The 13004-nt window shown below is 68.2% G+C and overlaps 1 protein-coding gene across 5 annotated transcripts in view; it reads right to left on the bottom strand.

Moving 5' to 3' along the window:
• The window catches only part of AJAP1 (adherens junctions associated protein 1), a 50473-nt gene that overhangs the window by 31560 nt on the left and 5909 nt on the right, over positions 1 to 13004 (bottom strand). The window lies entirely within an intron of this gene.

The following is a 13004-nucleotide window of genomic DNA, read 5'->3' as shown; positions in this document are numbered from 1 at the left end:
ACATTCACTCACACACATTCACACACATACACATACACACGCACACACACCCACATTCACTCACATACACACATACATTCACACACTCACATATATACACACTCATTCACACCCACACTTACACACATATACACATACTCACACACATGCATGCACATATCCCACACACGCACACATTCACTCACACACTCACACTCACATACACACACTCACATACATATACACTCATTCACACTCACACTTATACACACATACACATACTCACACACACACACATATTCCACACACACACACATTCAGTCACACACACTCACATACACTCACTCACACACACATACATACACATTCACCCTCACACTTACACACACTCACTCACACACAGCCCACACTGTCCGTCGTGGTGTCATTCTGGAGAATGTGCTAGAACCGGTCTCCAGAGAGGGGGCTGAGAAGGCCCCAGAGACCGCCCAGGAGAAGCCAAGCCAGGCCAGAGGCAGGAGCTGGACGGACCCGCCCGGGGGCGCAGGGACAAGGCAGGGGCAGCTGCCGAGAGACACCGCCAGCCCCTGAGGAAAGTTCCCGCCGTCCCTCGCCCCCACCCCGCCCAGTCGGGGACGAGGCTCAGGCAGAGCCAGAAACACTTCCTGGGGGCACGTCCGACGAGGCCCCTCTCCAAGGTAGCGGGGCTTCTCCAGTGTCCACTGGTGACCAGCTGGTCCTGCCACCTGCTCCCGGGCCACCATGTCCTGGGATCCGGGACACAGCAGCTGTGCGGTCCCGGTCAGGACATGGGGTGCCCCAGGGGTGCAGGCAGGGGTGTCACACGACACACAGGGCTGACCAGAGACAGGGTGTCCTCGGGGCAGGGGCTGCGGCACGTGGCCGGGCACATCTCCGGGGTCAGCCCCGTCCATGGTGCACCTGTGGCCTGCAGGGTCCTGGCACTGCCCCAGGGTCCCCACACGGCCCTCAGTCCAGGTCTGCACTGTGTCCACTGAGCTTTAGGGAGGGACAGTGGCGCGGCCAGGCACGATGGGCCAGGGACAGGCCCCAGCCAGGCTCAGGCTGACCTGTAGCGGGCCGGGCACTCCTGGCCCCGCCTCCAACAGTGTCCCAGGGAGGGGGGTGCCCAGGGAGGGGGTGCCCAGGGAGGGGGGTGCCCAGGGAGGGGGGTGTCCAGGGAGGGGGGTGCCCAGAGAGGGCGGTGTCCAGGGAGGGGGGTGCACAGGGAGGGGGTGCCCAGGGAGGGGGTGCCCAGGGAGGGGGGTGCCCAGGGAGGGGGGTGTCCAGGGAGGGGGTGTCCAGGGAGGGGGGTGCCCAGGGAGGGGGTGCCCAGGGAGGGGGGGTGCCCAGGGAGGGGGGTGCCCAGGGAGGGGCTGCCCAGGGAGGGGGGTGCCCAGGGAGGGGGCTGCCCAGAGAGGGTGGTACCCAGGGAGGGGGGTTTCCAGGGAGGGGGGTGCCCAGGGAGGGGGCTGCCCAGAGAGGGGGGTTTCTAGGGAGGGGGGTGCCCAGGGAGGGGGGTGCCCAGGGAGGGGGTGCCCAGGGAGGGGGTGCCCAGGGAGGGGGGTGCCCAGGGAGGGGCTGCCCAGGGAGGGGGGTGCCCAGGGAGGGGGCTGCCCAGAGAGGGTGGTACCCAGGGAGGGGGGTTTCCAGGGAGGGGGGTGCCCAGGGAGGGGGCTGCCCAGAGAGGGGGGTTTCCAGGGAGGGGGGTGCCCAGGGAGGGGGGTGCCCAGGGAGGGGGGTGTCCCGGGAGGGGGTGTCCAGGGAGGGGGGTGCCCAGGGAGGGGGCTGCCTAGGGAGGGGGTGCCCAGGGAGGGGGTGTCCAGGGAGGGGGGTGCCCAGGGAGGGATTGTCCAGGGAGGGGGCTGCCCAGGCAGGGGGTGCCCAGGGAGGGGGGTGCCCAGGGAGGGGGTGCCCAGGGAGGGGGTGCCCAGGGAGGGGGGTGCCCAGGGAGGGGGGTTCCCAGGGAGGAGGGTGCCCAGGGAGGGGGCTGCCCAGGGAGGGGGGTGCCCAGGGAGGGGGTGCCCAGGGAGGGGGGTGCCCAGGGAGGGGGGTGTCCAGGGAGGGGGTGCCCAGGGAGGGGGGTGCCCAGGGAGGGGGGGTGCCCAGGGAGGGGGGTGTCCAGGGAGGGGGTGCCCAGGGAGGTGGGGGCCCTGGAGCAGCAGCAAAGGACACTTCGGGTCCAGCCCCTGCTGTGGCCGCCAAGGACCCCACTCCAGGCCCACCAAGCATCGTCCCCAGTCGAGCCTCAGATGAGACAGGCACCCTGAGAGCCTGACCATGGAGCGTGTCCAACAACATATGACCCACGGAGTGTGTCCACCCACACGTGACCCACGGATCGTGTCCGCCAACCGAACGTGACCCACCGAGCATGTCAGCTAATACATGTGAATCCACGGAGCTTCCTAGTCAACAGACGTGGTCCACGGAGCATGTCAGCTAATACACGTGAATCCACAGAGCGTGTCCGCTAACCGTCATTTGTTCCCTGCCGCGAGAGCTGCTGTGACAGTGAACGGATGAACACAAACTCCATCATCTTTGCAAAGAGGCTTCCAGCTGGGTCCTGGGCGGGACTCCGCCTTCCTGAGCGACACACAGCTGCACACACACACACGCACACACACACACACACACACATGCACACACACACACACCGCACACATGTACTCACTCATGGGCATCTGCACCCATGCACACGTGTCCAGGCACTCACACGCGTGCACATGCGTGCCTGTCCGTGTGGGGCTGCTGCTAGAGCCTCATCAGACCATGTCCCGGCAGGCAGCTGGATCCTGGCAGCAGCAGTGGTGGCCCCGGGCCTCAGTGGCGGTGTCTGGGGACATCCCGCCAGCGGCTACTAGGGCCTGACCCACCCACACGCATGGCCTGGGAGCCCCCCACACCGCCCCTCCCTCTGCACCTGCACCGGCCCTGCCTCCCGCTGAGCAGCAGAGACCCCTGCAGAGCCCAGACTCCTGCCACCACCAGTCATGAGGCAGAGGGGGCGGGGAGGGGACAGGGAGGGGTGGGGGCGGGAGAGGGGGCAGGGAGGGGCGGGGCGAGGAGGGGGCAGGGAGGGGTGAGGGCGGGGAGGGGACAGGGAGGGGTGAGGGCGGGGAGGGAACAGGGGGGGCGGGGCGGGGAGGGGACAGGGAGGGGCGGGGTGGGGAGGGGACAGAGAGGGGCGGAGGCGGGAAGGGGACAGGGAGGGGTGAGGGCGGGGAGGGAACAGGGAGGGGCGGGGCGGGGAGGGGACAGGGAGGGGCGGGGGCGGGGAGGGGACAGGGAGGGGTGGGAGAGGGGGCAGGGAGGGGCGGGGCAGGGCGGGGGCAGGGGGGCCGCCAGCCCCTCTGGGAAGGACAGAGGTGACCGCTGCCCGCCGACTCCCGGGGCTGCAGTGGCTCCGCCGTGTGCAACACGCCCCGGAGAGCCCGAGACCTGGGTCCCCTGCAGAAGGCCCCGAGCCGCGGCCCCTCCCGGCCCCACCAGGCCCCGGTGAGGAAACCGCTCCCCACGCCGCAGACACCGACACAGGACGGCCGGGGGGGGGGACAGCCCCCAGCAGGGGGCGGCCAGGGTGGCCCCAGGCCCACACAGCGGCCCCCGGGGGCCCTCGGGGGTCCTGCAGGGCGGGCGGCCCCCCAGGACCCCGGGAGAGCCCAGCTCCCTGCTGCCTGGCCCCCAGGGACACGCCCCCCGCAGGTGACAACCCAGGGAGCTGCCGGCGGCTCTTCCTGAGCTCACCGGGCTCCGTGCGGGGGCACCCGGCCCTGAAGGACGGGCGAGACGGGCACGGGGACGGCAGCCGGGCCGGGGGAGGGCCCCTCGCGGCAGCCAGACCAGGCCGGGTCCAAGGGCCGGCTGCCCGGGGCCACAGGCCCTGCGGGAGTGCGACGGGAGGCTGCGTCTGCAGGGGTGGCCTCGCCGCCCAGACCCCTGGGTCCCCGCTGTCCACCCCACGCGGGAGGAAACGGCCATGTGCCCGCGGGGAACACGGACACCCCAGATACACTCAGCCTCTGCGAGCGCCTGAACCCCACCCCCCAACAAAACAGAGGAAGAACGTTCTAGAAATTGCCACAGCAGACTGGGCTGGCGATTCCTTCCAGCACGTTCCGGGTTCTCGGGAGACGCTGGGGTGGGGGTGGAGGGAGTGGGTGGGAGCAGGGGTGGAGGGGGCTGGGGCGGGGAGGGAGGGGGTGTGGAGGGGGTAGGGGTGGAGGGGCTAGGGGTGGAGGGGGTAGGGGTGGAGGGGTTGGGTGGGGCAGGGGAGGGGGCTCAGGCAGGGTGTGGAAGAGGGGGCAGGGGTGGAGGGGACGGGTGGGGCAGGGGTGGAGGGGGCAGGGGTGGAGGGGGCGAGCGGGGCAGGGGTGGAGGGGGCAGAGGTGGAGGGAGCAGGGGTGGAGCGGGCGGGCGGGGCCAGGCGGGCGGCTACTCGGAGCCCGGGCCGTGGCTGGGGGGCCCAGGCGTGTCCCGTGGGCAGCCCGGGGCTGACCGTCAGCTGGGGGCTGGCCGGCCCCGCTCCCGCCCCGGAGCCCCCCGGGGAGGCTCTAACCCTCTCCAGTGGCTCCTAATCCCTTCGGCAGAGTTACCGGGGGGCCACGCGCAGCTGTGACTGGACAGCGGCCGCCAGGCGCAGGGCAGACGGCGGGCAGGGCAGGGGCCGGCCGAGCCCGCACAGGCGGGCACACCCGCAGCCCGGCCCGCGCGGCTCTGCCCAGCGGCCACAGGACACCGGGAGGCGCCTCCACGGGGACAGTCCACGGGCGGCCGCCCTGTAGCCACAAGGGCACACAGAACCTTCCAGAACAGCCTGCAGAGACCACGCGGCAGGAGCGGGGGGGCACACAGGGCGGCCTAAGGCCACGATGCGTGTGTGGACAGTGACGCTGCGACTCTCTGCAGTGAATACCGTGCTGACCCCGGCCCCCCTGCTGGCTGACCCCGAGCCCCTCCTGCCACTGACCCCGAGCCCCTCCTGCTGACTGACCCCGGCCCTCCTGCCACTGACCCCGGGCCCCTCCTCTTGCCTGGGTCCAGGCTGGGCAGACAGTGCCGCGCAGAGGCGTGGGGGGTCTCCAGGCGTCCTTCCCGCCCTCTCTGGCCACTGCCTGGCTGAGAGGGCAGCAGGAGGGCTCGTCCCCGGGGCTCCTGCTCCAGCACAGGCGCGGGCAGGCCGGGCGGGGCTCTGCACGGAACCTGGGCAGGACGTCGCGACTTCGAGTGGCTGCAGAGAAACTGCTGAACCCCGCTGCCTCAGTTTACCCATCTGTGAAATAAGGCTAATGATGTTCCCTGACCTTGAGGGGCTGTGCAGAGATTTGTTAATTAGAGTTTCTGAGCTGCTTGGCAGCTGACGGGTGGAAAGGGCAGACGCGTTAATGGATTTTTCAAGGCCAAGTGGTACCACCACACCCAGCAGCTCCCCACACGCACCGGCTCCACACACACACACACACACACACACACACACACACACCCCAACTCCTCACACACACACATACACTCACACACTCACACACACCAACTCTTCACACACACACTCACACACACACCAACTCCTCACACACACACACCAACTCCTCACACACACACACCAACTCCTCACACACACTCCACATACATACACACTCCTCACGCACACACACTCACACACACACACTCACACGCCAACTCCTCACACACACACCCCAACTCCTCACACACACACACTCATACACTCACACACACCAGCTCCTCACACACACACACACTCACACACACACTCCTCACCCACACACTCACATACACACACACTCACACACCAACTCCATACACACACACTCCTCACACACACACACACACTCTTCACACACACACTCACACACACACCAACTCCTCACACACACACACACACACGCTCTTACAGGCCCTCCCGGGCACACGCCCCGCGCCCTCACCTGCCCCTCTCTGGCTGCTCGGCTGAGCACAGTGCCCCCAGCCCCCCGCCCCGCCGGGAACTCCCACACTGCTCACTGTGGGGTGCTCGGCTGCCCGCGGCGGAGCTGCCCCTGTTCTGTGGGCGCCGCCTGCCCCGACGCCGCGCTCTGGGCTTGGACTCGGTGCCCCGCGGCTGCCTGTCTGCTCGGGGACTGGCCCCGCCCGGCCCCCTGGGCTCAGGTCAGCAGCTGGACTGCCCGCCAACAAGCACCCGCCGCTCCCTGCGAGCACCGTCCTCCCGGGCCACCTGCTGCCTTCCCCGGGTGCTTGATGGGCAGGAAAGGCCGCCTCCTCCAGGAAGCCCTGCCTGATTGCTGCAAACAGCTGGGCGGGCCTCCTGGCCTACTCCACTCTGTCCGGAAGTTCCTCCCGGGCGACAGAGGGTCCCCCCGCCCCCCCGGACGACGGGCCAGACGGACCCCCAGACACAGCCTGGCCCGGGGTGAGCGGACACGCGGGCTGCAGCGAGAATCACACTGGCTGGGAAGGCGGGAACAGCCACCGCTCGGTGCCAGGGGGACGCGCTGGCCCCCGGCCTGTTGCTGGCTCCTGAGGCCCGGCCCGAGCTGCTCTCCCCGAGAGGGTGGGAGGCGCGGGGGCTCCTGGGGCTCCGGGCCAGGGGCCGGGCGGCCCGGGGGGGGGCTGGGGGGAGCTGGGGAGGTGCACGCCTGCAGGGCGGGTCCTGTCGAGCCGGGTTGTGGGGGGGCAGGCGCCCTTGCCGAGCTGACTGCAGGGTCCCCGCGGGCCCCGGGACACGCGCACGGCCTGGGCCAGGTCCCGCTGTCAGGCACCAGGGGCTTCTCAGGGCCGGCGCCGCCCTCCAGCCTGCCCACCCTGCCCCCGCAGACCCCCGCACTGTGCTGTCTCTGGGTGAGGGCGGGCAGGGCAGGGGCTGAGGGACGGGCCGCAGCACCCCCACCCCCCAGGTCTCGGTCGTTTCTGAGCTGTGTGACCTCAGCCAGGACACCAACCTCTCTGGGCACGAGTGACCGCCCGGGGCGGTGCTGGCCGGAGGGGGCAGCGGTGTCACATGCTCAGCAAAGGCCTGGCACTCTGGAGAGTGCCAACACAGGTGCTCCTGAGGCAGTGCTCCCGCATGAGGACAGCAAGCACACGGGGCCCCCTTTAGGGCCACCATCCTCCCCAACGCCGAGTCTCAGCCGTGCTGGGGCCAGCGCCGAGACGTGGGTCCCAAAGCCCCCGGCCAGCCCGGCCCTCAGCCCGCACACACCGGCCCGTGATGCCGGCGACCGGCGGGGAGGCGAGAACAGGCGAGAACAGGCTCCCCGCAGCCCCTGCTCACGGGCACTGCCAGCCCCGAGGGGCCCGGGCAGACAGACGGGGACCCTGGGAAGGCTGGGCTCCTCCTGGCTCGGCCCTCGAGGGTCCATCCCCTGAATGAGATCCGCCTCCCCGTCACGGGGACCCTGAAGGGTCAGCCCCAAATGACAGCACCCCTGCACACACGTGTACACAGACATACATAGACACACACGCACACACGTGTACACACATAGACACACATGCACACATGTGTACACACATAAGCACACATGCACACACGTACAGACACACATAGGCATACATGCACACACATGTACAGACACACATAAACACATATGTACAAGTGTGTACACAGACACACATAGGCAAACATACACATGTATACAGACACACATAGACACACATGTACACATATGTACACAAACACATATAGGCTCACCCATGTGTTACACAGACACACACACAGGCACACATGTACACACAAATCCATGTAGGAACACACAGGGACCTAAGTACACACAAGTCCCATGTGCATGCATGTAGTCACACATGATGCACACCTGTGTCGCGGAATCGTGGGCCCAGGCGGGCTCGGCTGGTTTCAAAGGCTAGTCTGTGGAGCCCGAGCCCGGGGGGGGGGGGGCGCGGGGCGGTACCCGGGTCACGCTGTCGCCACTGTGGGGCGTCCTGTGCTCCCTCTCGCCTGTCTCCAGGCCGGGCCCTCTCGCGCCTCTGCACGGCTCCGGGGATCGCTTCATCCCCAGAACCACCAGGAGTCTCCCGGGCGGGAGAGGAGGTTTCACGGAACGCGTGTGCGGGGGTAGGGAGGGGCGTGGACGCAGCACGCCAAGCTCAGGTATGTATGTGTATAGACGTGCATAGAGAGCACATGCACAGGTACACGTGGTGGCATGCACACGTCTACACAGACACGCACGCACATTCCCGTCATAAGAACCGAAAGGAGACCGAGGCAGCAGTGCTTGTAGACGTGTGCGTGCATGTCACATGTGCAGGAGACCAAGGCAGCAGTGCTTGTAGACGTGTGCGTGCATGTCACATGTGCAGGAGACCAAGGCAGCAGTGCTTGTAGACGTGTGCGTGCATGTCACATGTGCAGGAGACCAAGGCAGCAGTGCTTGTAGACGTGTGCGTGCATGTCACATGTGCAGCAGACCGAGGCAGCAGTGCTTGTAGACGTGTGCGTGCATGTCACATGTGCAGCAGACCGAGGCAGCAGTGCTTGTAGACGTGTGCGTGCATGTCACATGTGCAGCAGACCGAGGCAGCAGTGCTTGTAGACGTGTGCGTGCATGTCACATGTGCAGGAGACCAAGGCAGCAGTGCTTGTAGACGTGTGCGTGCATGTCACATGTGCAGCAGACCGAGGCAGCAGTGCTTGTAGACGTGTGCGTGCATGTCACATGTGCAGGAGACCAAGGCAGCAGTGCTTGTAGACGTGTGCGTGCATGTCACATGTGCAGGAGACCAAGGCAGCAGTGCTTGTAGACGTGTGCGTGCATGTCACATGTGCAGGAGACCAAGGCAGCAGTGCTTGTAGACGTGTGCGTGCATGTCACATGTGCAGGAGACCGAGGCAGCAGTGCTTGTAGACGTGTGCGTGCATGTCACATGTGCAGCAGACCGAGGCAGCAGTGCTTGTAGACGTGTGCGTGCATGTCACATGTGCAGGAGACCGAGGCAGCAGTGCTTGTAGACGTGTGCGTGCATGTCACATGTGCAGGAGACCAAGGCAGCAGTGCTTGTAGACGTGTGCGTGCATGTCACATGTGCAGGAGACCAAGGCAGCAGTGCTTGTAGACGTGTGCGTGCATGTCACATGTGCAGGAGACCAAGGCAGCAGTGCTTGTAGACGTGTGCGTGCATGTCACATGTGCAGGAGACCGAGGCAGCAGTGCTTGTAGACGTGTGCGTGCATGTCACATGTGCAGGAGACCAAGGCAGCAGTGCTTGTAGACGTGTGCGTGCATGTCACATGTGCAGCAGACCGAGGCAGCAGTGCTTGTAGACGTGTGCGTGCATGTCACATGTGCAGGAGACCAAGGCAGCAGTGCTTGTAGACGTGTGCGTGCATGTCACATGTGCAGGAGACCAAGGCAGCAGTGCTTGTAGACGTGTGCGTGCATGTCACATGTGCAGCAGACCGAGGCAGCAGTGCTTGTAGACGTGTGCATGCATGTCACATGTGCAGCAGACCGAGGCAGCAGTGCTGCGGCCGCATCCTCCCCAGGGCCTGCGACAGCTGCGGGCGTGAGCAAGGCCAGGGCGGAGGGTCCTGGGGGCCCTGGGGGCCCTGGGTGCGGGTGTCTCCGGGTGGGTCCCGGCGGGCCCGGGGGCGGCTGTGTCGCTGGAGCCGACCTGGTCTGGGTGTGAGTCTCACCCGGGTCACAGATCCCGTCTCCCGGGAGGTGGCAGCTGGTCACGCAGAGGAACACGCTCAGCCGCGGCCACAGCAGGGGCAGCTGGGCCGGCTCTGACCTGTCCACCCTCCGGCGCATCCCCAGGGGTCCCCGCATCTGTCCACACGAGCACCCACAAACACAAACATACAATGCACACATGAACATGCACACAGCACATACGTGCACACACCTGCCCCCATCTCTGCACACTGCACATATGCACACTTACACAGTGTATATCCTGCCGCCCTGCTGTGGGCACAGACATGCACACATGTGGCACGTGTGCAAACCACGTACACGCATGCTGTGTGCCCCGTGTCGCGTGCGAGTGCGTGCACGCACACACCGCAGCCCCACGTGCTGACAGTGAATGCGGCTATTAGCTTGTTTCTCGTCAGACTTTCACCCGAGGAGCCCCATCCAAAGCTCTTTTTGTTTTTTGCTTTTCGGGTCACACCCGGCGATGCTCAGGGTCACTCCTGGCTCTGCACTCAGGAATCACCCCTGGCAGTGCTCGGGGACCATGTGGGATGCTGGGAATCGAACCCGGGTCAGCCGCGTGCAAAGCAAACGCCCTCCCTGCTGTGCTATGGCTCCAGCCCCTCCACCCAAAGCTCTGAGGGAACACGGACCCCCACACCGCACCCCTCCCAGACGGACACGGGTGCCACGGGCGAGGGAGCCTCGCGGGCGACAGGGGCTCTGCAGGGCCTCACCTCGCACCATGCCCCTGCCCCAGACCCCCGCCCGGCCCCAGTCCCGGCCCTCCATTCCCGCCTTGTCCCGGCCTCTGCCACCGCGCTGCCCTACACAGGACTCGCTGGCCTTCCAGAAGGTTCTGAAGCACCCTAGTGGCTCCCCAGGGCCTGCCTTCCTGCGCCGCACCCCTGCAGGCTCCCGCAGCCTGGGGGTGTCCGTCCCTCCTCCCGCACGTCCCGGAAGGCCCGGGCTGGGCCCTCTGAGTAGGCACAGCGAGGGCCACCGGGCACCACCACCGCCCGCACCCCTGCCCCGCCCTGCCCTCCCCTGCCCTGCCCTCCCCTGCCCTGCCCTGCCCAGCCCAGCCCAGCCCACCAGCCCTGCCCTCCCCCGCCCTGCCATCTCCTGCCCTGCCCTGCCCACCAGCCCTGCCCTCCCCTGCCCTGCCCTGCCCACCAGCCCTGCCCTCCCCTGCCCTGCCCTGCCCACCAGCCTTGGGTGCAGCTCCTAGTGGTGCCCAGCTCGCAGTGAGGGTCCCTGCTGCGGCCCCCACGCTCCCGGCCACTGCACCCCTACAGAGCCCCGGGGGGCCCCTCAGGGCACAGCCCTGGGGCCTCACGTCTCCCCCCTCCACCATGATGCGTCTCTGCCTGCGGCCAAGGCAGCAACTCCTGGAACATTCCAGATGGTGCTTCTGCAGAGACCCTCCGGGGCCCACACTATCCCGGCCAGACTCGGGAGACCCCTCCTGGCCGCTCCGTAGGCCGAGCGCTGGTGCCTCCCTGGCTGGGGCTGGGCCGGGCCCGTCCGCCAGTGGGAGCGCGGGAGCCCGGAGGCCTGGGTGCCATAGCTGCCACGGGGCGGATGCGCCACCTCAGCGGCCCGGGAGGGGCGAGGCCCAGCCGGGGCAGACGCTGCTTCTCCCGCCCCAGTGCCGCCAGGCCCGGTGCCTGCCCCAGCACTGCGCCAGCCTGGCACAGCACCGCCTGCCTGGGCACGGGCCCCACTGGCCTTCAGGCCCGCAAGGAGGAAGCGGCAGGCGCCAGGCCGGCCGCCCAGGGCCCTCCCACCGCACACAGGGGCCTGGGCTTGGGCGCCGCCATGGGCTGAGGGCAGCCTGGCCCAGGGCGTGGCGTAGACACGGGGTGGGGGGGGCGGTGCTGTGGCCAGTGCGGCCTGGCACAAGCCGCCCCACACCACCCACTCCTGCAGCTGAGTGCTCAGAAGACAGTGCTCCGGCTCATGCCGGGTCAGACGCAGGTGCCTCTGACGCGCTCATCTCCCCTAGGGCGGCCCCAGCCCCCGCGGGTCCCCAGCTTCCGGCAACACGGCTGGGGGGGGACTGTTCCTCCTGGGTGCCCGCAGCCCCCTCCCCCTTCACCCCTCCCCCCATCCTGACCCCTCTCCCCACACCACCCCTCCCCTTAACCCCTCTCCCCACACCACCCCTCCCCTCAGCCCCTCTCCCCTGCCCCCTCTCCCCGCACCTCTCACCCTGACCCTCTCCCCCGCCCCCTCCCCCTGGCCAGAGCCCCACGTGCACGGCACCTGACTTACTCCTGGTCTGCAGGGGTCAGGCTCAGCGCTGGGACAAAGCTGTCAGCCCTGCGTGTGCTCCCGACTGAGACCCTCCCCCTCCCCAGGCCCTCCCCCCAGGTCCTCCCCCCAGGCCCTCCCCGGACCCTCTCCAGACCCTCCCCCCTCCCCAGGCCCTCCCCCAGACCCTCTCCCCTGCCCCTCTCCCCAGGCCCTCCTCCAGGCCCCCCAGACCCTCCCCCAGGCCCTCCCCTCCCCCCTCCCCCCAGGCCCTCCCCCAGACCCTCCCCCAGGCCCCCCTCCCCAGGCCCTCCCCCAGGCCCTCCCCCAGGCCCTCCCCCAAACCCCCCTCCCCAGGCCCTCCCCCAAACCCCCCTCCCCAGGCCCTCCCCCAAACCCCCCTCCTCAGGCCCTCCCACAGGCCCTCCCACAGGCCCCCCTCCCCAGGCCCTCCCTTAGGCCCCCCTCCCCAGACCCTCCCCCCTCCGCCAGGCCCCCACCAAGCCCCCCTCCCCAGGCCCTCCCCCAGGCCCTCCCCCTGGCCCTCCCCAGACCCCTGTCACCCCTATTTCCCCACCCGTTCGAGCAGCGGCGTCTGTGCTCGCCCTGAGCCCGGCAGGGGCTGGCCGGGGACACGCCCCACAGCCCGTGCTCCTGGCCACAAACACGCCTGTGCCTGGCGCAGCAGCTGGCCGGGCCTGTCCCCGTCGCCCGTGGGGGAGGCGGGTCTCAGCTCTGGTGACGTCCGTGTGGGACGACCCAGCTGCAGTGCTGGCCCTGCCCTGTCCCCCGTCAGGGCCCTGGGGTGGCCCGAAGCCACGGCCCGCCGGGCACGGGGTCCCAGGCACCAGGTGTGGCCGCAGCGCACGGCCCTCCCCGCACTCCTGGCCGGGGCCACTGTGGCCGCTGGGCGGGGGTACACGGGCGGGACACGGGCGCCCTGACCAGCCAGGCCCGTCCCTGCCCCTCGGCGGAGCCTGCAGGGCTCGGCCCGGCTCCCGGGCCCCTGGACACAGCCTCCTGACGGCCACCCCTCGCCCCGTCACGCAACCCAGACCCCACACAGCCTCAGGC

This window comes from Sorex araneus, chromosome 5, assembly GCF_027595985.1.
Source record: "Sorex araneus isolate mSorAra2 chromosome 5, mSorAra2.pri, whole genome shotgun sequence".
NCBI lineage: Eukaryota > Metazoa > Chordata > Mammalia > Eulipotyphla > Soricidae > Sorex > Sorex araneus.
The sequence above is the reverse complement of the archived record's forward strand: the minus strand, read 5'-3'. Positions and strand labels throughout refer to the sequence as shown.